Source organism: Mirounga leonina, unplaced genomic scaffold (genome assembly GCF_011800145.1).
Source record: "Mirounga leonina isolate KUSES-001 unplaced genomic scaffold, KU_Mleo_1.0 Mir_101799, whole genome shotgun sequence".
Lineage (NCBI taxonomy): Eukaryota > Metazoa > Chordata > Mammalia > Carnivora > Phocidae > Mirounga > Mirounga leonina.
The window spans coordinates 2,720,747-2,747,063 of record NW_023270210.1 but is presented as its reverse complement, the minus strand read 5'-3'; the positions used below and the strand labels follow the sequence as shown (position 1 = coordinate 2,747,063).

The following is a 26,317-nucleotide window of genomic DNA, read 5'->3' as shown; positions in this document are numbered from 1 at the left end:
GCAGCTTCTCCAGGAAACCCAGGTGAGGCTTGGTTCCACAATGGCCAGCCACTATGCCCCAATTTAAGTTCCTGTTACTCTACACAAAGGCTAGGCTACTACTTTCCTTTTTTTTTTTTTTTTTTTTTTTGGCCAAGCAGTACCCTCCCTCTCACACCTACACACCTAACCAGCAAAGGCGCAAAATTTTCCCCAAGAAGGCAGCAGTGCTTAATGGTCAAGACCATGCATTCTAGAACCAGGTTGCCTGTGTTTTAATTCCCAATTGGGACATGTAATTACTCTGTAACCTTGGACAGTTACTTAACCTCTCTGTGCTTCAGTTTCCTCATCAGTAAACCAAGAATGATAGTATCTGCTTTGTAGTGTCGGTATAAGAATACACATTAAACCCTCAGCCTAAGATCAAAAACATACGAGGCACTCAACAATGTTAGCAATTAGTATTGTTGATGTAATAATTACTACCATGGGCATGACAGTGTCGCTAACTCAAAAAGCTCCCATCAAGCAACCAGATCCCTTCTCCTACCAGTTCAGAGGGCAGGAGACAGCTACTACAACAGCTTCAGCCAGTCTTTGCATAGCTCCAGACATCCAGAACCTACTGATCCTCAATAAACTATACAATTCGCAGCAGGAATCCTGGCTTCTCTCCCCGCTCTAAATCCAAAAGCCACCCCTCCCCCAGTCCTCCTGCCTATGCCACCCTCAGCCACAATTAGAGGACCAGCAAACCGGGAAGCCAATTCCAGACAAACCATCAGGTGTTTCTTCCTTCTCAAGGACACAGCTGGACTTACACCATGCCTGCCAGTGGGATGGGGTAGGGTATCTGAATCCCTGGTCTAGCCTGTCTATACAACTACCTAGGATGGGGAGTGGGCAGGCAATGGGGCTTCCCACAGGGAAGCAAGAGAAGCCTCCCAAGTTTGTAAAGGAACTCGGGCCCAACCCCACAATGAACCCCTTAAAAGAAGGGGGGAGGCCTCAAGCTGCTTTCAAAAGAAGCAGTTATTTACAACTTTCCACTCAGTTGCATCTGGGAAAGGTAAAAGGGAGATGGGGAAAAGAGCTGCATGGTATTCTCCCTCTTTCTCAATTTCAGCAATGAGAAACAGCTGCAGAGAAAGAGTTAAATGAGGAAGGAAGCTCCAGCCATTACCCCATCCCCGTGCCTAGGGCTGTCTGGGGGGTCATGACTGTGCTGTCTGCTCTGGCTAGGGGACACTGGGTGGCTTTCTGCAGCAGCTGCTGGCCCCCCCAGGCAATTTGCAAGGTCAAGGCTGACCTGTTTCCAAAAAGGAACAAAACAATTCACTGACAATGAAGCAAATCGCGCATACACCACATCACAACCCCCCTCCCCAAATCAGGTTTTACCCCAGTGCCTCCCTGCCCAGATGCCAACTCTGGGCTTCCACCAGCCCCACTGGGGAACCCAGGATAGCATCACAGCTGCAGAGCTTGTCTCGCCTCCCCGGCCAACCCAAGGAGACTCTCAGTACGGGGGAGAGAGGCTATCGCTAAAGGAGACCTGAGCTTGGGGGAGGGGGAAGGAGGGACATCTATGTTCCTTACCAAGCGCCACAGTCACTTCCCCGAGGCAGAGAGAAGAGAAGGATGAATGAATTGAAACAAGTTGGAGATTGAGTCCTCACAGAGCTCGGCTTCCTCTTCTCTTTCTCTGGGTCTTTCTCCTGGTCCCTCTCTCGTCTCTCTGGTTTGCTCGCTAGCTTGCGCGCGCTCACGCTCTCCTCTCCCTCTCTCTCCTCCCCCTCTCCCTCTCTCTTTCTCCCGCCTCTCCCTATCTCTTCTCTCTTCCCTCCTCCCCTCCCCCTTTGCTGGCTTTAGATTCACCATTGCCTGGTGCTGAGCACGCGGCTGTGCTGGGGCTCCGGAATACAGTGCTGCAAGGCTTTGGATCTGTGGCTGTTTTAGGAAAGACTAAAGTAGTATTTTATTATTTAAGATTTCCAGCAGAGAAATAGAGGGAAGCTCAGAGGAAAGGGGAGGAGCAGAGGAAGCAAGGGGAACAGAAAGAGAGCAAAAGGGTAAGAGCAGTGAATAGGAGGATAAAGGAAGTATGGATTACCATGCTGTGTGTAATGCTTGCTAGCTGCGCCAAGACAGAAAATAAGTGGTCTGTTCCCCTTATATCCCTACGGGTGTGTCTTCTTAGCTCAGGCTCCAAATAAAGGTTTCACAATCCTGTCGGTTCACATTCCATCTCTGAGGACAGTAATGAGCTAAAAAAATTTCATCAAAGAGGTTGTCATTCTCCCTCCACTAAAAAGAAAGGGTTTAGCCCCGTTGGTTCCCTAAAGACCTAACTGCCACCTCCACCCCCCACCAAGTAGAAGTGTGAACCCAATTCAGAACTGTCAGTTGGAGCTTCCCTCCAGGCAAAACAGACAAGCAGCAGAACCACAATACTTCCCTTTCAAAAACCTCAGAAGGCAATATTGATATAGGTAAGTGTGTGAGCCCACATGTGAGTTTGCACATGGGGGAATAGGACAGAGAAGAGATTAGTTAAAATATAAAAGTACTGTATTCCCATTGGGGTAAAAAAAAAAAGTAAACTGAGCAAAGTACAGTAACAATACAATAGAGGGTAAAGAGACCTAGGCTAAGAACAAAATAAAGGAACTTAGGTTTGAGTCTTGCCTCTCAAAATTGCTCCACTGTGCCTTTGACAAGTTTAATCTGGCTCTCATTGTATCTCCAATGGCAAAATGAATGGTGATAGATGTAGGTGATCTTGAAAGACTCTTTGAGACCTAACAATCTAGGCTCTAAGACAGGAAAAATCCCAGGTGAAAGAAATTAATCTGTTGATAGTGAAAAATACACTACCAAATTTCAAAATTTCTCCAAAGATGGGTCTCCAAATGGGACCCCAGATCACACTGGCATGACATTCCATTTTGAATGTTTTAAGGGCAATATGAATATGAGCATATATGTAAAGAGCTGCTCCTATCCTACATACAATGTTTAGCATAAAAATAGTGGCCTCAATGCATATACAGTGACTCGGACATGGTAGGCATTTAAAATTTTTCCCACAGTGGGCTATTTTTATCCCCCTACCCCAAATTCCCAATACTCTACTCTTGTCCAGTGAGGAATATGTGCTCCACTTCAAATACATACTTCGTCTAAAGCATATACGCATATATTGAATATAGAGATAGGGATCCATAGGCTCAGAGTCACTGAGCTAAAAGGACCCAGAGAGATAACCATCTCATTATGCAGAAAGAGAAACAGGCCTGCAGAAAAAATATAGCTCACATAATCTCATAGTGAATCAGTGATAAAATCAAGACCAGCACCCAGTCTGCTGATCCCAGACATAGTATTTTTGTCCACCAAAGCAACAGGTAAGCTTTACATAAAGCAAGTGTATTTGTTTGCATAAGTGTCTGTTGGATTTAATGGATTAACAAAATGGCAAAAAGAAGTGTATGTACTGGCATAAGGTTGCTGTGTTATTTTCTAGGGCTGCCATAACAAATTACAATAAATTTGGTGGCTTAAAACAACAAAAATATATTGTCTCATACCTCTGGAGGCCACCTGAAGTCTGATATCAAAGTGCTGGCAAGGCCAAACTTCCCCCAAAGGCTCTAGAAGAGAATTTTCCCTTGTTTATTCCAGCTTCTGGTAGTTTCTGTCATTCCTTGGCTTGTAGAAGAATCACTGTAATCTCTGCCTCAATCTTCAAATTGTCTTTTCTTCTGTATCTGTATGACCAAATTTCCCCATCTTTTTTTGTTATAAAGACACTAATCATTAGATTTGGGCCCACCCTAAATCCAGAATGATTTCATCTTGAGATCTTTATATTACTTCTGCAAAGGTCACACATCCAAATAAGATTACATCCTTAGGTTTTTGGTGGATATAAATTTGGGGGAGATGCTATTCAACCCACTACAGTGGCCAACTTTTATTTTTGTGAAATAAAGATACTAACAAATAAACCATCTATGATATCATCATTTTTAAAGAAAAGATATTTTAATACAAATAAGCTAGATGAAGATATGCTCATAATAAAGACTGTTCTTTAAATTATACAATTTTAGCTCCTTGAAAAATTAATAGCATTTCCATAAGTGTTCTCAGTTCCCTGCAAACCACAAAAAAACTTTACTAGGACCACTTCTGGTAGTAATAAAGCAGGTTTTTTTTCTTTTTTTTTAAAGATTTTATTTATTTATTTGAGAGAGAGAATGAGATAGAGAGAGAGGGGGGAGGGTCAGAGGGAGAAGCAGACTCCCTGATGAGCAGGGAGCCTGATGCGGGACTCGATCCTGGGACTCCAGGATCATGACCTGAGCCGAAGGCAGTTGCTTAACCAACTGAGCCACCCAGGCGCCCAATAAAGCAGTTTTTATCAAGCCAATCCTGCTGCAGATAACAATAAATTCTGGACAAAAATAAAACAACAATCTGAATGCTTTGGAAAGTGATCATAAGCAGGCATAAATTGGAAGAGAGTTAACAATGGAAGGTTGACAATTGGAAGAAAGGTACAATACTAAGTGAATTTCCATTTTTAAGGAATTTTTGCCTAAGGGCAGGCCCCATGAGGCAGGCCCCAGGCCAAAACAATAACTAAAACTTAGAGAAACTATAAGTGTTGCAGCTGTTAAATGTTTAACAACTGGCTCTTCAGGAAAAAAATAAATAAAAGCCTGATTCATAGCATTTCCTAATTTCCGTAGTGTAAATATTCCCACCATGGCCAATTCCATCAACATGAAGTTGGGAAGAGATGTACACAGTTGGCTCTCACAAGCCAGTACCATTCAGCTACCTAACACAACTGCTCACAGTCCTAGTGGCTTGAAGAACAAGAAGACAAAATTCAGGATAACCACTGAAGCTGGAATGTGATGAGAGAAATTCAAGAATGGTGAGAACAACTCAGTGGGAGATCCCAATCCTGTGTACAAACTGCCCAACCAAATCTCTGTTGGAACCATAAATTATGCGTGTGGGGACAGGTTTAGCCTAAATAAAGCTGAAAGAAACAGTTTTCACTGCTGCTCACCACAAGGGAGAGTTTTGAGTTTCAGTTCAGTTAACTGCCTACCAAAAAAAAAAAAAAAAAAAAAAAAAAAAAAGCATCACTTTACAGAGAAATAAAAGAATGTAGAGATCCTACAATATATCATTCACAGGGTGCCTGGGTGGCTCAGTCGTTAAGCATCTGCCTTCGGTTCAGGTCATGATCCCAGGATCCTGGGATTGAGCCCTGCATCAGGATCCCTGCTCCGCGGGAAGCCTGCTTCTCCCTCTCCTACTCCCCCTGCTTGTGTTCCCTCTCTCGCTGTGTCTCTCTCTGTCAAATAAATAAATAAAATCTTAAAAAAATAAATAAATAAATATATATATCATTCACAAAGTTCAGGGTATACTCCAAAATTCTAGGGGAAAAAAACACAAAGAAACTGGAAAATATTACCTATACTCAAGAGAAAAGGCAATCAGTGGACAATAGACCTGAGATGGACCAGATGTTGGAATTAACAGAAAAAAATTATAAGTCATCCATCACAACTACACTAATGGACATAAAGGAAAATACATTTTAACAGATGAACAAATAGGAACTTATATCAGAGATATAGAAACAATTAAAAAGAATCAGATGCTAGTAACCATACATTACATCATTAGTTTTTGACGTAGTGTTCCATGATTCATTGTTTGCGTATAACACCCAGTGCTCAACTAATGATGTACTGTATGGTAACTAACGTAACATAATAAAATAAAATAAAGTAAAATAATAAAATCATAAATAATAAAAATAAAAAGATCAATAAAAAGAATCAGATGCAAATTCTAGAATTGAAAATTAAAATTTCTGAAACAAAATTAGTTGGGTGGGCTTACCAGCAGACTGGAAATAAGAGAAGAGAAAGTTAACTTGAAGACATATTAGTAAATATTATTCAAGCTGAAGTACAGAGAAAGAAAAGATTGAAAAAAGATTAAAAGAGCCTAGGTAATCTGTTGGATAATATCAAAATTCTAACCTACGTGTAATTGGAGTACCAGAAGGCAAAGAATAAAAGAAGGAAAAATTTTTGAAAAATAATGCCTAAAATATTTCCAAATATAATGAAACATAAATTTGTAGATTCAAGGAACTCAGTAAGCCCCTCACTAAGCAGGATACCACAGCCAGGTAAATCAATCAAACTACTCAAAATCAAATATAAAGAGGAAATCTTGAAAGAATCTAGAAAAAAATAACATACTGAGGAACAACAATACAACTGACTGTTGATCTCTCATCAGAAAAAAGTTATCTTTAAAGTGCTGAAATTTAAGGAAAAAAAACTATCAAAACAGAATTTTACATCCATCAAAAATATCCTTCATGAATAAAGGCAAAATAATGACATTTTCAGATAAATGAACATTAGAATGATTTGTTACCAATATATTTATAGTATCAGAAATATTAAAGGAAATTCTTAAGTCTGAACATAAATAAAACCAGATGAAAATTTGGACCTTCCAGAAGAAATGAAGAACTTTAGAAATGGTAATATGAGGATAAATATAAAATATTTTCTCTTAATTTATTTGCTACATATATATGACAGCTTAAAGGAAAAATTATAACATTGTAATGTACAGTATATAATGTGGATAGACATAATACACATGACAACTGTAACATGAATGACGGGCAGGGAGAAGAAGAACCTAATGTTGGCAAGGTCCTTACATTTTACATGAGACAGTACAATATTGACTGTAAGCAAACTTTGATTCATTCTAACAAGTAAATCCTGAACAGACTGAAAAAAAAAACATGTTTTGAATCCATAAAAGAGGTGAGGACATAGGGAAAACTGCTGCCTCCAGGACTGGAGAGACATAAAAGTTAATTCAGGGAGTCACAGCTTACCACAGAGGAGACTTCCTCACTGAAACTGCCAAAGAACCTGATGCCATCGTAGGAAAACCTGAATTACAATTGATGAATTGCTTAGAGGCTCAGTGTGGGCAAGTATGAGAGTTGAAAATCCCAGGGGGACATTAATAGGGAGGCCCTCACAATATTGTGACATTTACCTCCCAGAGCTTGACCAGGTTCTCACAATAAATATTGGAGAAAAATGGGGTGACTGGGTGGCTCAGGTTAAGTTGGTTAAGTGTCTGCCTTCAGCTCAGGTCATGATCCCAGGGTCCTGGGATCAAGTCCCACTTCAGGCTCCCTGCTCGGCAGGAAGCCTGCTTCTCCCTCTCCCACTCCCCCTGCTTGTGTTTCTGCTCTCACTGTGTTTCTGTCAAATAAATAAATAAAATCTTAAAAAAATATATTGGAGGAAAAAATCCCTTGGGCTTCTGGCAGGGGGAGGGAAAAAGGAACCATTTTGAAATATGCCAGAGCACTCTGTTCTTTCTTTCTTTTTTTTTTTTTAAAGATTTTATTTATTTATTTATTAGAGAGCGAGCGAGAGAGAAACAGCATGAGAGGGGGGAAGGTCAGAGGGAGAAACAGGCTCCCCACCGAGCCGGGAGCCCGATGTGGGGCTCAATCCCAGGACTCTGGGATCATGACCTGAGCCGAAGGTAGTCGCTCAACCGACTGAGCCACCCAGGCGCCCCGCACTCTGTTCTTTCTTAACAAGCCCTGACCTCAGGAGAACCTAGTTAATCAGAGCCTAATCTGCTAGGGTATTATCAGAGAGTAACTGACTAGGGGGGAAGGAAATACCCAACTCCAATCAGCTCTAGTCTATTGCATGGGAAAAGAAAAATACCCAGCTCCAGCCCACTCTAGTCATCCTCTCCTAGGAAGGGAGAAAAGAACTTGTGAAGTTAACAGCCCAGAGGCACAGGCTTACTAAAGACTGAGACCTAATCATAGGACAATAGGACACATCCCCCCACATCGCACCATCACATTACGAAAGGCCTATATACAGCAGTTCCTTATAGCTAGTATATCATGTCCAACTGCCAAGAAAAAATTACAAGGCATGCCAAAAGGTGAAAAAACACAATTTGAAGAAACAGAACAAGCATCAGAAACAGGCATGACAAGGATGTTGGAATTATTGGACCAGGAATTTAAAACAACTGTGTTTAATACACTAAGGGCACTCATGGATAAAGTAGACAGCATGCAAGAACAAATGGGCAATGTAAGCAGAGATGGAAATCTTAAGAAAGAACCAAAAAGAAATGCTAGAAATCAAAAGTACTATGCCAGAAATGAAGAATACTTTTATGGGCTTATTAGTAGACTGGACACAGCTGAGGTAAGAATCTCTGCACTAGGGGATATAGCAATAAAAACTCCAAAACTGAAAAGCAAAGAGAACAAAGACTGCAAAAAAAAAAAGAAAGAACACAAAATCCAAAGATTTGGGACAACTACAAAAATTGTGACATATGCATAATGGGAATAACAGATACAGAAGAAAAAGAAAAAGGAATGAAAAATATCTGAAACAATGACTGAGAATTTCTCCCAAAATAATGTTAGACACCAAACTACTGATCCAGGAGCTCATAGAACACTATACAAGAAAAATGCTCTCTACAAAAATAAACTACACCTAGGCATATCACTTTCAAACTACAGAAAATCAAAGATAAAGAAAAAAATCATGTTTTAATTACTATAGCTTTGTAGTACAGTTTGAAATCAGAAAGTGTGGTGTCTCTGGATTTGTTCTTCTTCCTCAAGATTGTTTTGGCTATTTGGGGTCATTTGTAGTTCCAAAGAAATTTCACGATGGTTTTTCTATTTTGTGAAAAATGCCATTGGAATTTTAATAGGGATTGCATTATATATACGGATGGCTTCGGGTAGCATGGACATTTTAACAATATTAATTCTTTCAATCCATGAACACAGAACATCTTTCCACTTATCTGTGTTTTCTTCAACTTCTTTCATCAAAATTTGCAGTTTTAATTGTACAGATATTTCACTTCCTTGGTGAAACTTATTCCTGGTATTTTATTGTTTTTGATGCTTTTGTGAATGGGATAGTTTTCTTTACTACTTCTTGAGATATTTTGTTGTTACTATATAGTAGAAATGCAACTAATTTCCTACAGATCTTAAACCCTGCAACTTTATTGAATTCATTAATTAGTTCCAACAGATTTTGCTTTGTGACTTTCTATATATAAGATTATATCATCTGCAAATAATTTGCTTCTACCTTTCTTTTTGGATGCATTTTATTTCTTTGTCTTGCCTGATTGCTTTAGCTAGAACTTCTAGTACTATGTTGAATAAGAATGGTGAGAGCGGGCACCCTTGTCTTGTTTCTAATCTTAGAGAAAAAGCCTTCAAACTTTCACTGTTGAGTATGATTTTTGTTGTGGTTTTGTCATATATCACCTTTATTATGTTGAGGTACATTCTTCCTGTATCCAATTTGTTGAGAGGTTTTTATCATTACAGGATGCTGTATTTTCTCAAATGTGTTTTCTGCATCTACTGAGATGATTATATGATTTTTGTTTTTTATTCTATTAATGTGGTATATCAAAATTATTGATTTTTGTATGTTGAACTATCCTTGCATCCCAGGGATAACTACCACTTGGTCATGGAGTGCAATCCCTTAAATGCATTGTTGAATTTAATTTGGTAATATTTGTTGAGAATTTTTGCATCTATATTCACCAGGGATATTGGTCTATAGTTCTCTTGTGGTATCCTTCTCCAGCTTTGGTATCAAGGTAATGCTGGCATCCTAAAATTAGTTTTGGAGTGTTCCTCCCTTTTGAAATTTTGCCCAACCCCTGGCAACCAACAATCTACTCTTAGTTTCTAGAGTTCAGCTATTTTAGATTCCACTTATAAGTGAAATCATACAGTATTTGTCTTTATCTGCTTGATTATTTCACTGAGTATAAATGACCTTAAGTTCCATCCATGTTGTCACAAATGTCAGGATTTCCTTCTTTTTTATGGCTAATATTCAATTGCATATATATACCGTGTTTTTTAATCCATTCATCCATCAAAAGACCCTTAGATTGTTTCCATGTTTTGGCTATTATAAATAATGCTGCACTGAACTTGAGGATGCAGATATCTCTTGGAGATACCAATGTCACTTCCTTCAGATATATACCCAGAAGTGAGATTTATAGACTATATGGTAGTTTTAATTTGTTGAAGGACCTCCATACTGCTTACCATGATGACTGTACCATTTATATTCCCACCAACAGTGCACAGCAGTTTCCTTTTCTACACATCCTCCAACACTTGTTAGCTCTTGTCTTTTTTGATAATAGTCATTCTAACAAGTGTGATGTGATATGTCATCGTGGTTTTGATTTACATTACCCTGAGAATTTTTTTATATTAAGAGCCTTTTAAGGTACCTGTCAGTCATTTGTATATCTTGTTTGAGAAAATGCCTATTCGGGTCCTTTGCTCATTTTTTAATTGGGTTGTTTTGTTTTGATTTTGTTATTGAATATTATGAAGGTTATTCAAATACGTTTTGGATATTAACCCTTTATCAGATACATGGCTTGTAAATATGTTCTCCCATTCTGTAGGTTGCCTTTTCATTGTGTTTATTGTTTCTTTTTTTTTTTTTAAGATTTTATTTATTTATTTGACAGAGAGAAACACAGCGAGAGAGGGAATACAGCAGGGGAAGTGGGAGAGGGAGAAGCAGGCTTCCCGCCGAGCAGGGAGCCCGATGCGGGGCTCGATCCCAGGACCTGGAATCATGACCTGAGCCGAAGGCAGACGCTTAACGACTGAGCCACCCAGGCGCCCTATTGTTTCTTTTTTATGCAGAAGCATTTTAGTTTGATGTATTCCCATTTGTCAACTTTTGATTTGTTGCTTGCACTTTTGGTATAATATCTAAGAAGCTATTGTCAATTCCAATGTCATGGAGATTTTCCCTTTTGTTTTCTTCTAGAAGTTTTATGGTTCCAGGTTTTACATTTAAGATTTAATCCATCTCAAGTTAATTTTTATGAGTGGTGCAAGATGGGGTCCAATTTTATTCTTTTGTATGTGAATATCCACTTTTCCAGCATTATTTGTTAAAGAGACTATCCTTTCCCCATTGAGTATTCTTGGCTGCTTTGTCAAGTATTAGTTGACCATATATATGTAGGTTTATATCTGGGCTCTCAAGTCTTGTTTCATTGGTCTATGTGTCTGTTCTTCATACCATACTGATTTGATTGCCATAGCTTTTTAATACAGTTTTACATTAGGAAGCATGATGCCTCCAGCTTTGATATTCTTTCTCAGGATTGCTTTGGCTATTTAGGAACTTTGGTGGTTCCATACAAATTTTAGGATTATTTTCTATTGCTGTTGAAAATGCCATTGGAATTTTGATAGGGATTGCATTAAACCTATAGATCTCTTTGGGTAGTATGGACATTTTAACAATATTAATTTTTCTGATCTGTATACTTGGGATATCGTTTTCAGTGTCTAGACCTCTTACTGCTTTAGTTAAATTTATTCCTAAGAATATTATTTTTATGATATTGTGAAGGGAATTGTTTTCTAAATTATTTTTCCAGATCATTCACTTTTAGGATATACAAACAATTCATTTTTGTGTTTTAATTTTGTATCCTACAACTTTGCTGAATTCATATATTAATTCTAACAATTTTTTTGTGGAAACTTTAAGGTTTTCTAAATATAAGATCATGTCATCTACAAACAGGAAATTTAACTTCTTACTTATAATTTGGATGCCTTTTATTTTTCTTGCCTAGTTGTTCTGGTTAGGACTTCCAATACTATGATGAATAGGAGTGGTGAGAGTGGCACTTTTGTCTTATTCCTGATCTTAGAGGAAAAGCTTTCAGCCTTTTACCATTGAGTATTATGTTGGCTGTGGGTTTCTCATATATGACTTTTATTATGTTGAAGTACATTCCTTCTATACCCAAATTGTTGAGAGTTTTTATCATAAAAAGATGTTAAATTATTTCAAATGCTTTCTCTGAATTTGTTGAAATTATCATATGCTTATTATCCTTCATTCTATTGATATGGTTATCACATTTATTGATTTGTGTATGTTGAACCATCCTTGCACCCTAGAGATAAATCCAGTTTGATCATGGTGTATGTTTTTTTTTTAATGTCCTGTTGAATTTGGTTTGTTAGTATTTTGTCATAATATTTGCATCTGTATTCATCAGGGTATTGGCCTGAGTTTCCTTTCCTTGTAGTGTCCTTATCTGGCACTGGTATCATGGTATTGCTGGCCTCATAAATAAGTTTGGTAGTGTTCCTTCATCTTCAAATTTTGGAAGAATTTGAGAAGCATCAGCCTTAATTCTTCTTTAAATATTTGGTAAATTCACCAGTGAAACTATTTCTCCTGGGTGTGTCTTTGTTGGGAGCTCTTGATTACTACTTCAATCTCCTCACTCTGATTGTTCTGTTCAGATTGTCTATTTCTTCATGATTCAGTCTTAGTAGGTTTTATATTTCTAGGAATTTATCTGTTTTTTTTTTCTGTTATCCAATTTCTTGGTATATAATTGTTCAGAGTAGTGTTATGATCCTTTGTATTTTGTGGTATCAGTCATAATGTTTCCTCTTTCATTTATAATTGTGTTTGACACAATTTCTTGGTTAATCTAGGTAGATTTGTCAATTTTGTTTATCTTTTTGAAAAACTAACTCTTGGGGCATCTGGGTGGCGCAGTCAGTTAAACATTTGCCTTTGGCTCAAGTCATGATCTCAGGGCTCAGGGTCCTGGGATTGAGCTTCTCTCTCTCTCCCCCGACCCCTGCTCCCTGCTCATGCACATGTGTGTGCACTCTCTCTCTCTCAAATAAATAAATAAAATATTTTAAAAAACATAACTCTTGGTTTTTATTTTTTTGCTATTTTCTTTCTGGTCTCCATTCCATTTATTTCTGCTCTAATTTTTATTATATCCTTCCATATGCTAACTTTGGGCTTAATTTGTTATTCTTTTTCTAGTTCCTTGAGGTATAAAATTAGGTTGTTTATTTAAGATCTCTTTTTCACATTATAGGTGTTTATCAGTATAAACTTCCCTCTTAGAACTGCTTTTGCTGTATCCCATATGTTTCCATATGTTGTGTTTCCATTTTAATTTGTTTGTAGATACTTTCTGATTTCCATTTTGATTTCTTCTTTGACCCACTGATTTGTTATTAGTGTGTTATTTTGCATGCATTTGTAAATTTTCCACTTTTCTTGCTATTATTGATTTCTAGTTTCATGCCATTGTGGTCAAAAACAATATTTGATATGATTTCACTTATCTTAAATTTGTTAAGATTTGTTTTGTGGCACAACATATGATCTATGCTAGAAAAAGTACCATGTACACTTGAGAAGAATGTGTATTGCGTTGCCATTGGACAGAATGTTCTGTATAGGCCTGTTAGGTTCATTTGGCCTAGTATAGTTCAAATCTGCTGTTTCTTTATTGATTTTTTTGTCAGGATTATCTATTCAATGTTGAAAGTGGGGTATTGAAGACTATTTTATATGATGTAAGTACAGCCACTCCCAATATCCATTCCTTCACTTTGAGCCTATGAGTGTCTTTAAAGCTGAAGTAAATCTCTGGTAGGCAACATAGAGGAGTTGGGTCTTGTTTTTTCAGGTTTTTTTTTTTTTTACTCTATTCAGCAACTCTGTGTCTTTTGGTTGGAGTATTTAATCCATTTATGTTTAAAGTAACTACTGATACATAAGAACTTAATATTATCATCCTGTTAATTGTTTTCTGGCTACTTTATAGCTTTTTTGTGCCCTTCTTACTATCTTCCTTTATGATTTGATGATTTATGTAGTGGTATACTTTCATTCCTTTCTCTTTATCTTTTGTATAATTTCTATGGGCTTCTACTTTGTGGTTACCACCAGACTTACATAAAACATATTGTGGTTACAATAGCTTATTTTGAGCTAATAACAACTTAACTTCAATTGCATACAAAAAGTACCCTTTTACTCCCCCAAACACATTTTATATTTTATGTCATAATTTATATCTTTTTATGTTGTATATCCATTAAAAAATTATTGTGGTCATGTTTATTTTTAATATTTTTTGGCATTTATACTAGAGTTAAAAATGACATAAATAACAAAAATTTGGAAAAATACTTTTATAGAAACTGCAGAAATAAGATATATAAAGATACAAAATGGCTGATAAGTACAGATGCATCATTAGTTATTATAGAAAGCCAAATTAACACTATAATGAGATATCACTATACATTCCCTGGGATGGATAAAGATAAACTTATTTTCACTGTTGTTAAGTATGTAAAACAAATGGAACTCATACGTGAAGGGTGGAAGTATAAAATGGTACAACCATTTTGAAAATCTCTTTGGCAGTTTCTCATAAAATTTAACATAAGCCTCTACCTATAGTCTGGCAATACTATTCATAGGTATATAACCAATAGAAAGAAAATTATATGTTCACAAAAAGACTTGTACAAGAAAGCTTATAGCAGCTTTATTTGTAATAGCTAAAAAATGGAGGAAAAACAAAGTCCACAGCAATAGAATATATAAACAAACTATGGCATAGCCATACAGTTGAGTTTTAGTCAATACTAAAATGAACAAACTACTGATAAATGCAGCATGCAGAGATCTCAAAAACATGATGCTAAGCAAAAGAAGTGAGATAAAAGAATATATACCCTATGATTCCATTTATATAAAGAACAGAAACAGGCAAAAGTAATTTATAATGGAGAAGTCAGAACAATGGTAACTTAAGGGAGTGGAGAGTGACTAGAAGGGACACAGAGAACTTTCTAGGGTCATGGAATGTTCTCCACCTCAATCTAGGTAATGCTTTCATGAATGTATTTTTTTTTCAAAATTCATCTTTTTGTTTAAGATTTGTGATTTTCCCTGTATGCATATGTATTACATAATAATAAAATACTGTTAGAAAACAAAAACAAAATAATCATCTGAATATTACTATAACTATTAAAGAAATGAAAAACTAAAATTTTCTTACAGAGAAACTCTAGGCCAAATTGGCTTCACTGCAATTTCCACCAATCATTTAAGAAAGAAAGAAAGAATTACAATCTAACTAAAATTCTTCTATAGAGTAAACAAAGGTACAACAGTCCCAAAATAATTTTATGAGGCTAGCATAACTTTGACACTAAAACCTGATAAATATTTTCTGATTCATAGTCATGAATGAACAAATCCTAAAAACTGTTCATAAATCATATTTAACAATATATAAACAGCCTAATATATCATGACCTAGTTGGGTTTATCTCAGAAATGCAATTCTGGTTAACATTTTTAAAATGTAATTCACCACATTTACATTTTAGAGAAGAATATTTTGATTATGCAAAGAGGCATAGAAAAAAAGCTTTTGATAAAATTCGGTGTTCATTCTTTCCAAAAAAATAGCAAACAAAGAACACAAGAGAGCTTCCTTAATATGGTACAATGTATCTATAAAAATACTTATTGAAAACATCACACTTAACTGTAATATATTAAAACACTTCTCTTCGACATTGAGAATATGACAAGATGGGTACCATCATCACTGCTATTCAACATTATAGTGGAACCCCTATTTAGTTCAGTTCATTAAGAATAAAAAAAGAAATTAAAACATAAATATGGGAAAAGAAATATAAAATTATCCTTATTCGTAGATTATATTATCGATTACATAGAAAAATCTAAAAGAATCTATGGATAAACTATTATATTAAGAAGGAACTTTAGGGGCGCCTGGATGGCTCAGTCGTTAAGCGTCTGCCTTTGGCTCAGGTCATGATCCCAGAGTCCTGGGATCGAGCCCCACATCGGGCTCCCTGCTCGGCGGGAAGCCTGCTTCTCCCTCTCCCACTCTCCCTGCTTGTGTTCCCTTTCTTGCTATGTCTCTGTCAAATAAATAAATAAATAAATAAAAGAAGGAACTTTAGTAAAATTGCTAAATGATATACAAAAATCCGTTTTCTTTTTTTTAAGATTTTATTTATTTATTTGAGAGAGAGAGAGACAGAGACAGAGATAGCGAGAGAGAGAGCATGAGTGGAGAGGAGAGGGAGAAGCATGCTCCTCACTGAGCAGGGAGCCCGACGTGGGGCTCGATCCCAGGACCCTGGGATCATGGTCTGAGCCAAAGGCAGATGCTTAACCAACTGAGCCACCTAGGCGCCCCTCAAAAATCAGTTTTCAATAAATGACCAAGAAACATTTAAGTTGTTAAAAGATTCCAGTTATAATAGCATCAAAAATATCTATTCAGATATGCTTCTGGAAAAAAAAGCCATGAGAGCCAACAATCCTCTATAACTAGGAAAAACTAAATAATTGACAAGAATAATTTTAAATGTACCAGATAGTGAGGGAAACAACAAGGATTAAATAAATTAATGTTCCAAGGAAGGCAAAACCTTTCCAAAGTGAAATGACAATCCCCAACTGTTTTTCTCCCCTGGAAAATGTACCAACACCTAAGAACAGGTTGAGGATCAGGCTTACCCAGGCAAAAAGCCTCTACTGGAAGAAAAACCAACAACGCTTTTAACAGTTTGACAGGGCTAGTTGACAAATTGAAAAGTTGATGAGACTTAAATGCTCGGCAGATTTCCCCTACCAGACATTTGCTGACTTCTGGTACTGCACAAGAATACAGGGAGCTAGGGCGCCCGGGTGGCTCAGTCGGTTAAGCAACTGCCTTCGGCTCAGGTCATGATCCTGGAGTCCCGGGATCGAGTCCCACATCGGGCTCCCTGCTGAGCGGGGAGTCTGCTTCTCTCTCTGACCCTCTTTCCTCTCGTGCTCTCTCTCTCAAATAAATAAATAAAATCTAAAAAAAAAAAAAAAAAAAGAATACAGGGAGCTAGGTCAAATACTTCTAAAAGGTAAAAGCAACCACCCAGTTCTTAGGAAACAAACGTGCTAGAATTTGAAGCCATAAGAGGCTGCAAACTGTGAATGGCAGATGTGGATCCTCTACAGTCTTTCAACAACTTAAAAAACAAAGACCCACCAAGGTTTTACATTCTAGAGAAGAACAAATCAGATGTAAACTGAGATTTATTAAAACTGCGTCTAGCCCTCACTCAGCTCAGTATCTAATTGGATTGAGGTAAGCATTCCCTTAACCCTATCTGTCTAAAAGGGGAAAGGTGGAACTCTCTTTAGAATATCTCATCAAGAGCCTTTGTGGTTCTTTTATACATGGTACAAGACTTGCAATAAAAAATTACTATAACAGCCAAAATCCCGAATATTGACCACACCAAATGCTGGTGAGGATGTGGAGCACAGGAATTCCTATTCATTAGTGTTGGGAATAAAAAATGGTAAGACAGTTTGGAGGTTTCTTACAAAACTGAAAGTAATTTTACTCTACGATGCAGCAATCAGGCTCCTTGGTATTTACCCAAAGTAGTTGAAAACTTATGACCACGTGAAAAGCTACACACAAGTGTTTATAGCAACTTTATTCATAATTTCCAAAACCTGGAAGCAACCAAGATGTCCCTTAGTAGGTGAATAGATAAATAAACTGTGATACATCGACATGGAATCTTATTCAGTGTTAAAATGAGCAAAGAGTGCACTTATGATGAGCACAGAGTGATGTATGGAAGTGTTGAATCACTATATTGTACAGCTTAAACTAATATAATACTGAATGTTTACTAAATGGAATTAAAATAAAAACTTAAAAAAAGAAGTAAGCTATCAAGTATGAAAAAGCATGGAGGAATCTTTAATGTGTATTACTAAGTGAAAGAAGCCAATCTGAAAAGGTTTCATACTGTATGATTCTAACTATATGACACTTTGAAAAAGGCAAAACTATGAGACAGTAAAAAGATTAGTAGTGGTTTTTGTTTTGCTTTATTTTGTGGAACTACATAGATTGATTCTAAAATCTACTTAGAAGTGAAAAAGCTAAAAAATAGCTTTCCAGGTACTTGTTAGCTATTTGTATATCTTTGGAAAAATGTCTATTCAGGTCCTTTGCCTGTTTTTAAATTAGATTGTTTATTTGATATTAAGTTGTACAAGTTCTTTATATATTTTGAACATTAGCCCAAATTACTGTTTTTGATTTTTTTGGGGGGAAATAGTAGTGTGATTACTGGATATAAACTAGTTTTATTTGTTAACTTTTTGAGGAACCTCTATACTGTTTTCCAGAGTGGCTGCACCAGTTTACATTTCCACCAACAATGCAAAAAGGTACCTTTTTTCCACATCCTTGTCAACACTTGTTGTTTCCTGTGTTGTTGATTTTAGCCATTCTGACAGGTGTGGGGTGACAACTCATTGTAGTTTTGATTTGCATTTCTCTGATGTTCAGTGTTGATCATCTTTTCATGTGTCTATTGGACATCTGTGTCTTCTTTAGAAAAATGTCTATTCATGTCTTCTGCCCATTTTTATTTGGATTATTTATTTTGGGGTGTAGAATTTTATAAGTTGTTTATATATTTTGGAGTCTAACCTTTTATCAAATATGTCATTTGCAGATATCTTCTCCCATTCCGTGGGTTGCCTTTTAGTTTTGTTGATTACTTCCTTTGCAGTACAGAAGCTTTTTAATTTGATGTATTCCCACTTGTTTATTTTTGCTTTTGCTGTCTTTATTTCTGGTGTCAAATCAAAAAAATTAAAAAATTCACCTGAACATGATTTTCTTAGTCACAATAGTAATGAAAACAATAATAATGTTGAAACTATTATGCTCCAGACGTTATTTTAATTACTTTATGTGTATCATCTCACAATCCTTATGTAAACATATTCTGTGATTGCTATCATTTATCCCCATTTTACAAATAAGTAAACTGAAGCTTAGAGAGGTTAAATAATATGCTCCAGGTTAAAAAGCTATTTCTGGGTATGTGGTTTATGCCCAAAGCTGATGTTCTTTTTTTTAAGATTTATTTATTTATTTGTGAGAGAGAGAGAGCACGCGCACAGGCAGAGAGAGAAGCAGGCTCCCCGCTGAGCAAGGAGCCTGATGCGGGACTCGATCCCAGGACTCTGGGATCATGACCTGAGCCCAAGGCAGACGCTTAACTGACTGGGCCACCCAGGTGTCCCCCAAAGCTGATGTTCTTTTGCTCAACATTTTGTTTGTAAGATTCAGATTGCTGTATATTATATATTTTTACAAATACTGTGATTGTGGCTTGACAAATATATATATTTAATCAAATTGGCCTGTCTAAACTCAAGCAGGTCCTTGGTACTACTCAACAATCCAACCACATGTCTTTTCCATCCGTTTTCACACTCTCCTTGAAGACTATGTCCCACTTCCTCTTTATTGAAACCATCAATACCTCCTTCCCATCCCCCCCTCTCACTTGGTGACCTTGCTTCCTGTTTCACTGAGAATAGATAGGGGATCCAAAGAAAATGTCTACCAGCTTACAATATCTACCCACCCACTAGCATCATGCCTATATATTATGCCTTCTTTCCAGTACTATGGATAAAGTATCCTTACTCCTACATTTCCACTTTTGCACTGGTTGCCATCTACGTTTCTTCAAGGACAGAACTGCAAATATTCTACCCTCTGCCTTGTGTATCATTTCTCCCTCTTGACTGGATCGTCCACATCAGTATTGAGTAATATATCCCATCAGTAAAATCTTTCTTTAAATCCCACATCTCTTCTCAGCTACAGCCTCATTTCTTTGCTCTCCTTTACAGTAAAACTCAAAAGTGTTGTCTAAACTCACTAGCCCAAATCTCTCTTCTTCTGTTCTCTCTTGAGAGAGAGAACACCACCACCACTCCACTGATAATTTTATATAGGATACCACTTAACTTGACCTTTGCTAAATCCTTTGCCAAATCCAAATCCTATGGACAATGCCCACAACTTTACAGCAACATTTTTTAATTTTATTTTTTATTTTATTATGTTATGTTAGTCACTATACAATACATCATTAGTTTTTGATGTGTTGATCCACGATTCATTGTTTTCGTATAACACCCAGTGCACCATGCAGTGCGTGCCCTCCTTAATACCCACCACCGGGCTAACCCATCCCCCCACCCCCTCCCCTCTAAAACCCTGTTTGTTTCTCAGAGTCCACAGTCTCTCATGGTTCATCTCTCCGTCTGATTTTCCCCCTTCATTTTTCCCTTCCTTCTCCTAATGTCCTCCATGCTATTCCTTATGTTCCACAAATAAGTGAAACCATAAATAAATGGTGCTAGGAAAATTGGACAGCCACATGCAAAAGAATGCAACTTGACCATTCTCTAACACCATATACAAAGATAAACTCAAAATGGATGAAAGACCTCAATGTGAGATAGGAATCCATCAAAATCCTAGAGGAGAACATAGGCAGTAACCTCTTCGACATTGGCCACAGCAACTTCTTTCAAGATACATCTCCAAAAGCTAGTGAAACAAAAGTAAAAATGAACTTTTGGGACTTTACAACAACATTTGACATAAGTGAGCACTCACTCCTTCTTGAAACATTTTCTTTATTTGGCTTCCAGAATACCATTATTCTTCCCTCTTTATTTTCCTCCTACCCCACTGGCTGTTTGCTCATCATTAGTCTCTTTGCTGGCCATTCTTCATTTCTCTGCCACTAATATTGGAAAACCCTGAGGTTTAATGCTTAAAACTTTTCTTTCTGTGCTCATTCCTTAGGTGATCTCCTCTAGTCTCTTCATTTTAAATAAGTTTATATGCTTACGACTCCAGAATTTATGTTTCTAGACTGGATCTCTTCCCTGAAGGGCACCTCAAACTTAACATATCCAAAATCAAAAATACATATTTCTACCTTTAAACCTGTTCAACCTACAGTCTTCATAATATCATAAAATAACAACTACAACCTTCCCATTACAGATGCCACAAAGAACTTGAGAATTATCTTAACTTCATTCATTTTCTCATATCCTACATCCAATCCATAAGCAAATCGTTTTGGCTCTGCTTCCAAAAGCACATTCGTAATCTAATCACATCTCACTATACCCATTTTTAACTGCTATCACTCTAGTCTTGGCCATCATCATCTTTAGCCTGGCCTATTTTAATAGCCTCATAAATTCCTGCTTCCACCTTTGAACCCCTACTGCCTATTCTGTCTGCAACCAGAGTGAGCCTTTCAAAATATACAAAATATTATGTCACTCATCTGTTTGCAATTCTCCAATCTGTCACATCATTCAGAGTCAAAGCCAAAGTTTTCATAATGGCCTACAAAACTCTAAATAACTTTTTAAACTTTATCTCCTACTATTCTCCTTATCCATCACTTCACTCTTTGCTATTCTCAAATACATCAAGTGTGAGTTCACCTCTTCCTGGAACCCTCTCTGTCAGTGCATGGCTCCTTCCCTTCTTTCAGGTCTCTGTTCAGATGCAACTTCAATAGAGAGGACTTTACTATCTTATTAAATTAAAACTTAACAATCACCTATACCCACATACTCTTTCCCCTTTACTGTGTTATATTCTCCATAACACTTACCATCTGACCAACTCTATTAGTTTATTTTCTATCCCCTCACCAGAATATAATCTTCATGGGGGCAAACAATTTGCCTGATTTTTTTTCTACTGGCTTGTCCTCAGAAAATATAACAGTTCCTCACATACAAAAAGTGTCTGATAAATATTTATTGAAAGAATACATGAGCAAATGAAGTATTGCATTTATAATTCCCTTTCCCTTCATATAAAGCATTCGAATAAACAATAGCAAAAAGAATGAAAAAATGAGTGGTTTGTCTACCTAGTTTTTAAAGGAATTCTGATGAGATATACAATTTAGAAATGATTAGTTTCCTATTGGTGCTATAACAAATTACCACAAACCTACTGGGTTAAAGCAACACAAATTTATCCTCTTACAATTCTAGAGGCTAGAAATCTAAAATTGATTGGCAGGTTTACCTTTCTACTGGAGGTTTTAGGGGAGAATCTATTATTTGCCTTTACCAGCTTCTAGTGCATACCCTCAATCATTGTCTCATGGCTCTTTCCTCCATCTTCAAAGCAGCATCACAGTATCCAGTTTCTTCAATTCTTTTTTTTTTAAGATTTTATTTATTTTTTAGAGAGTGAGCAAGAGAGAGACAGCATGAGAGGGGCGAGGGTCAGAGGGAGAAGCAGGCTCCCCGCCTAGCAGGGAGCCCGATGCGGGGCTCGATCCCAGGACCCTGGGATCACGACCTGAGCCGAAGGCAGACGCTTAACCATCTGAGCCACCCAGGCGCCCCCAGTTTCTTCAATTCTTAATATCTTCCTTCTCTCTCTCTCTCTCCCCTCCCTCCTCGCCCTTGGCTTTCATTGCAACATGTCCATCTTTGATTCTGACCTTCTTGCCTTTCTCTTACAAGGACCTTTGTAATTACATTGGGCCCACCCAGATAATGCAGCATAATCTCCCCACCTCAAGATCCTTAACTTAATCATATCTGCAAAGTCCCTTTTGCTATGTCCAGTAGCATATTAACAGATTCTTGGGATTAGGAGATGGACATCTTTTGAGGGACATCATTCAGCCTACCACAAGGTTGATGAGCAATTCAAAAAATAAAATAGGTAACACTTATGTAGTGCTTACCATGCACCAGGCCATTATTCTAAGGACTTTACATATAGCAACTTATTGGATTTTTTAAAAAAATTATTGAATTTTAATTTCTTAGGAGGCTGTATGTAAAGCCACACTAATTAGTAGTTACTATTCTAAGTCATGGTAATTGGTAGTCACTATTATTACCTCAAATTCTAATACATTAGGAAACTAAGACACAGAAAAATCAGGTAACTTGATCACCAAATTTCCAACATGTTTAATTAAAAAAATTACTTCTACAGATCAACACTGAAAGCTAGAAAATAATGACATATTCCTTCAAAGTTCTGGAAAATGGGATGTGAGGGCGATCTGGCTGCGACATCTGTCACCCCATTGATCGCCAGGGTTGCTTCGGCTGATCTGGCTGGCTAGGCGGGTGTCCCCTTCCTCCCTCACCGCTCCATGTGTGTCCCTCCCGAAGCTGCACACTCGGTCGAAGAGGACGACCTTCCCTGATAGAGGAGGACCATTCTTCGGTCAAGGGTGTACGAGTAGTTGCGCATCCCTGCTAGAACCTCCAAACAATCTCTCAAAGTTCTGGAAAATGATTATTTACAACCTAGAATTCTGTACCAGACAAAGTACTAAGCAATTTTGAAGCTAAAATGAATGTTTTTAGAGGTGCCTGGCTACCTCAGTTGGAAGAGTACGTGACTCTTAATCTCAGGGTCATGAGTTTGAGCCCCACTTTGGGTGTAGAGATTACTTCAAAAAAATAAATAAACTTAAAATAAAGTAAAATAAAATAAATGTTTGTCCAGACATCTGAGAGCTAAAACATCAACACACTCTTTTTCGGGGAGCTATTAGAAGAGGTCCCCCAGTAAAATAGTCACAATTTAAGAAAGAGAAAGAAATGAGATACAAAAAGCAGGAATTCCAGCCCCAAATAGTACAAAATGAAACTCCCAAATTGTCCTTATAATGGATATTCCTAGGATAATAGCTGTGTAGCCGACCTAGAAGAGCAACTGGTCCAAACTGAAGCAAACTGAGGGCTCCAACCAAAAATATGCAATTGAGAGCTTACTATTTATTAACATATTTAAAAGATATTTATGCTTAATGATTGATAAAGACAAAAGGAAACAGACAAATAAACAAGGTACCATGAACTCCAGGAAAGGCAACAGGTTGTATAAGAGAACTGTGACCAGGGCGCCTGGGTGGCTCAGTCGTTAAGCATCTGCCTTTGGCTCAGGTCATGATCCCGGGGTCCTGGGATCGAGCCCCGCGTTGGGCTCCCTGCTCTGCGGGAAGCCTGCTTCTCCCTCTCCTGCTCCCCCTGCTTGTGTTCCCTCTCTCACTGTGTCTCTCTCTGTCAAATAAATAAATAAAAATCTTAAAAAAAAAAAAAAAAAGAGAACTGTGACCATGTTGTACTATGTTACCAAATTCCATTGAGAGGATAGGAAAAAGAGGTAGTAGATGTGTCTGAGTGTGTATATGTCTGTGTGTGTTGGTCAATTGGAATGAATGTCTGTGAGAAAGTTGTCCTCATCATTCATATAGAAAGCAAATGGATAATATAAAAAATAGAAAAACACAAAGAAATAACAGTTTATAGAAGTTATTTAGAAATAGGGAATTGACAGAAAAAATGTGTAAAGTTTCAAGTGATTAGGTCAGGGTACAAAGAATCAGATGTGAAAGGAATTAGGGCAGGAGACAATTTTTTTCTTTTGAAGTTTAATATTACTATCTGACTTAAAATCATGTATATGTGGGACATTGGTAGAAAAAAAGGCTTTGTGATAGTCTAAGACAGATTAGGTCTAGGTCTTAGTCTTATTTCATGGTCTGTTGTATGACTTTTGGACAAGAGAAACAGATTCTGCCTGCCAAAAGACAAAAATAATGACAGTCAGTATTGAGGTTTTAGCTGAGAATGGAAGAAAAAATGAATTTTTACTGGTACCAAACTACCAAATTACCCAATTTTGTAGTTTTTGCCAGTGCCGCTCAGCTGCTCCAGCATCAGGCATTTATCTAAGTTTGGAAGTTGACTGTACTATTTGATTTATCTATGTGTACATGTTACCTTGAAAAAAATAATTTTAAAAGAATTGTTCTAAATGGAATGAATTACAAGAGATGGTGAGTGAGTCTGCAATATCTATGGTGACCATACATTCCATTTTGTGCAGAAAACTCTCAGGTTCTACCTGTAGTCCCAGCATAATTTTTCATAGTGCCCACTTTTATTCACAAAAATATTACAATTTGGATTATACATTATAGTTTCTCTACCAGTACACGTAGGGGTTAGAGAGTCTAGACAGATATTTAACAGGACTATTTTCCCAGGGGTTAGTGCATAAAATAGGAAGTTGGATTAAATAACCAGTAAGGTATTTTCCAACTCTAAACTTCTAGGATTCTGATTTTTTTACTGGACAAATGTAATTCATATGGAAGGCAAAAAGATGTTCTGCTGCTTCTATTGGCATAAAATTCAAAACCATCTGTCTGCCAACTATTCATATCAACCACTACCCACCAGCCTTAAGTCATCCCAGGCTCCTCCCCTAATGCAAGAATTTACCACTCAACGTCCCAGATGCTTTTGGCTTATCTCTGACAGAGACATTAAAGTTCACCAAATAATCCTTTTGCTCTCCTGTATTTTCCAGTCCCCTTCATTTTGAGCAGTATTACATGACTAGTTCTGACCAACTAAATGTGTGTAGAAGGGCACGTATCACTTCTATGGTGAGGTGATGAAAAGCCCCTGTGTCATTTCCCACTTCCTTACTTTTGCCATGAGAATCATGAAGGCCAATGTGCCAAATGATGCAGCCATAAGATGCCATCAGTCTGGGTCCCTGAGTAACTGGAGCAGAGCTCTCCATGCTGACCAGGATTGGAAAGGTAGTTGAAGAAAGAAACAAATGCTAGTTGTGTTTAGACATTAAGACAGGGACAGGGAGGAATCTGTTACCACATCATTGCCTAGCCAAACCTGACACGCTCTCACTGACAGCCATCTCCAAATTCTTTGCCAAGTGGCTAAGGTTGCCTTTAGTCTCTCTGCTGCCAAGTAATATATATATATATCTATATATATAGTTTCTGTCTAAAGAAGTAGATAAAGAAAGCTACTTGAGAAGTCATTTATTCTAAGAGAAATGAACAGAATATCTAGTTGTGCTGATCTCCATAGAAAAAGTAATGTGGGACCTGACCATATCTCTTCCTGAGACCAGATGCTCAGATATGTTTAGACTATAGTCTCATCTCAGTTTGCAACAAATGAAGGTGACCTTTAGGTCTATAACTAGTTTTTTACAGATGAGTTTTATACACAGCTGTTTCTTTGTTTTCCTTATATTTTTTCAACTTAGCATTTCCTGAGAATAAATTATGGGAAATTTCTCAGGTTGAAAGTCATAGTTTCTTTTCTCAAGGAGATCAAAATCTAATAGGGAGGTAGAAAACTAGTCACCTAAATACAGTATAAGGTGGAATCAAGTCAGTGTTGTTTTAGACATGTGTGCTCTGAAGGAGTGAATGATTCAAGAAGTCTGTGTTAACTTTCAATAGTTTTACCGAAGTACAACTTTTATCAAAACAATATTTAATGCCCTTGACAAAGACTTGAAGGAGTAAATGTATATGCATTCAAGATAAATTTGGTCAAGATCTCAGAAT

The 26,317-nt window shown here is 37.2% G+C and overlaps 1 protein-coding gene across 1 annotated transcript in view; it reads right to left on the bottom strand.

Moving 5' to 3' along the window:
- The window catches only part of GABRA3 (gamma-aminobutyric acid type A receptor subunit alpha3), a 368,385-nt gene extending 366,595 nt beyond the window's left edge, over window positions 1-1,790 (bottom strand). The window contains exon 1 of the mRNA XM_035011687.1: window positions 1,582-1,790. The gene's annotated coding sequence lies outside the window, so the exon portion shown is untranslated. The remainder of the gene's footprint in view (window positions 1-1,581) is intronic.
- Between the last annotated feature and the right edge of the window lie 24,527 nt (window positions 1,791-26,317).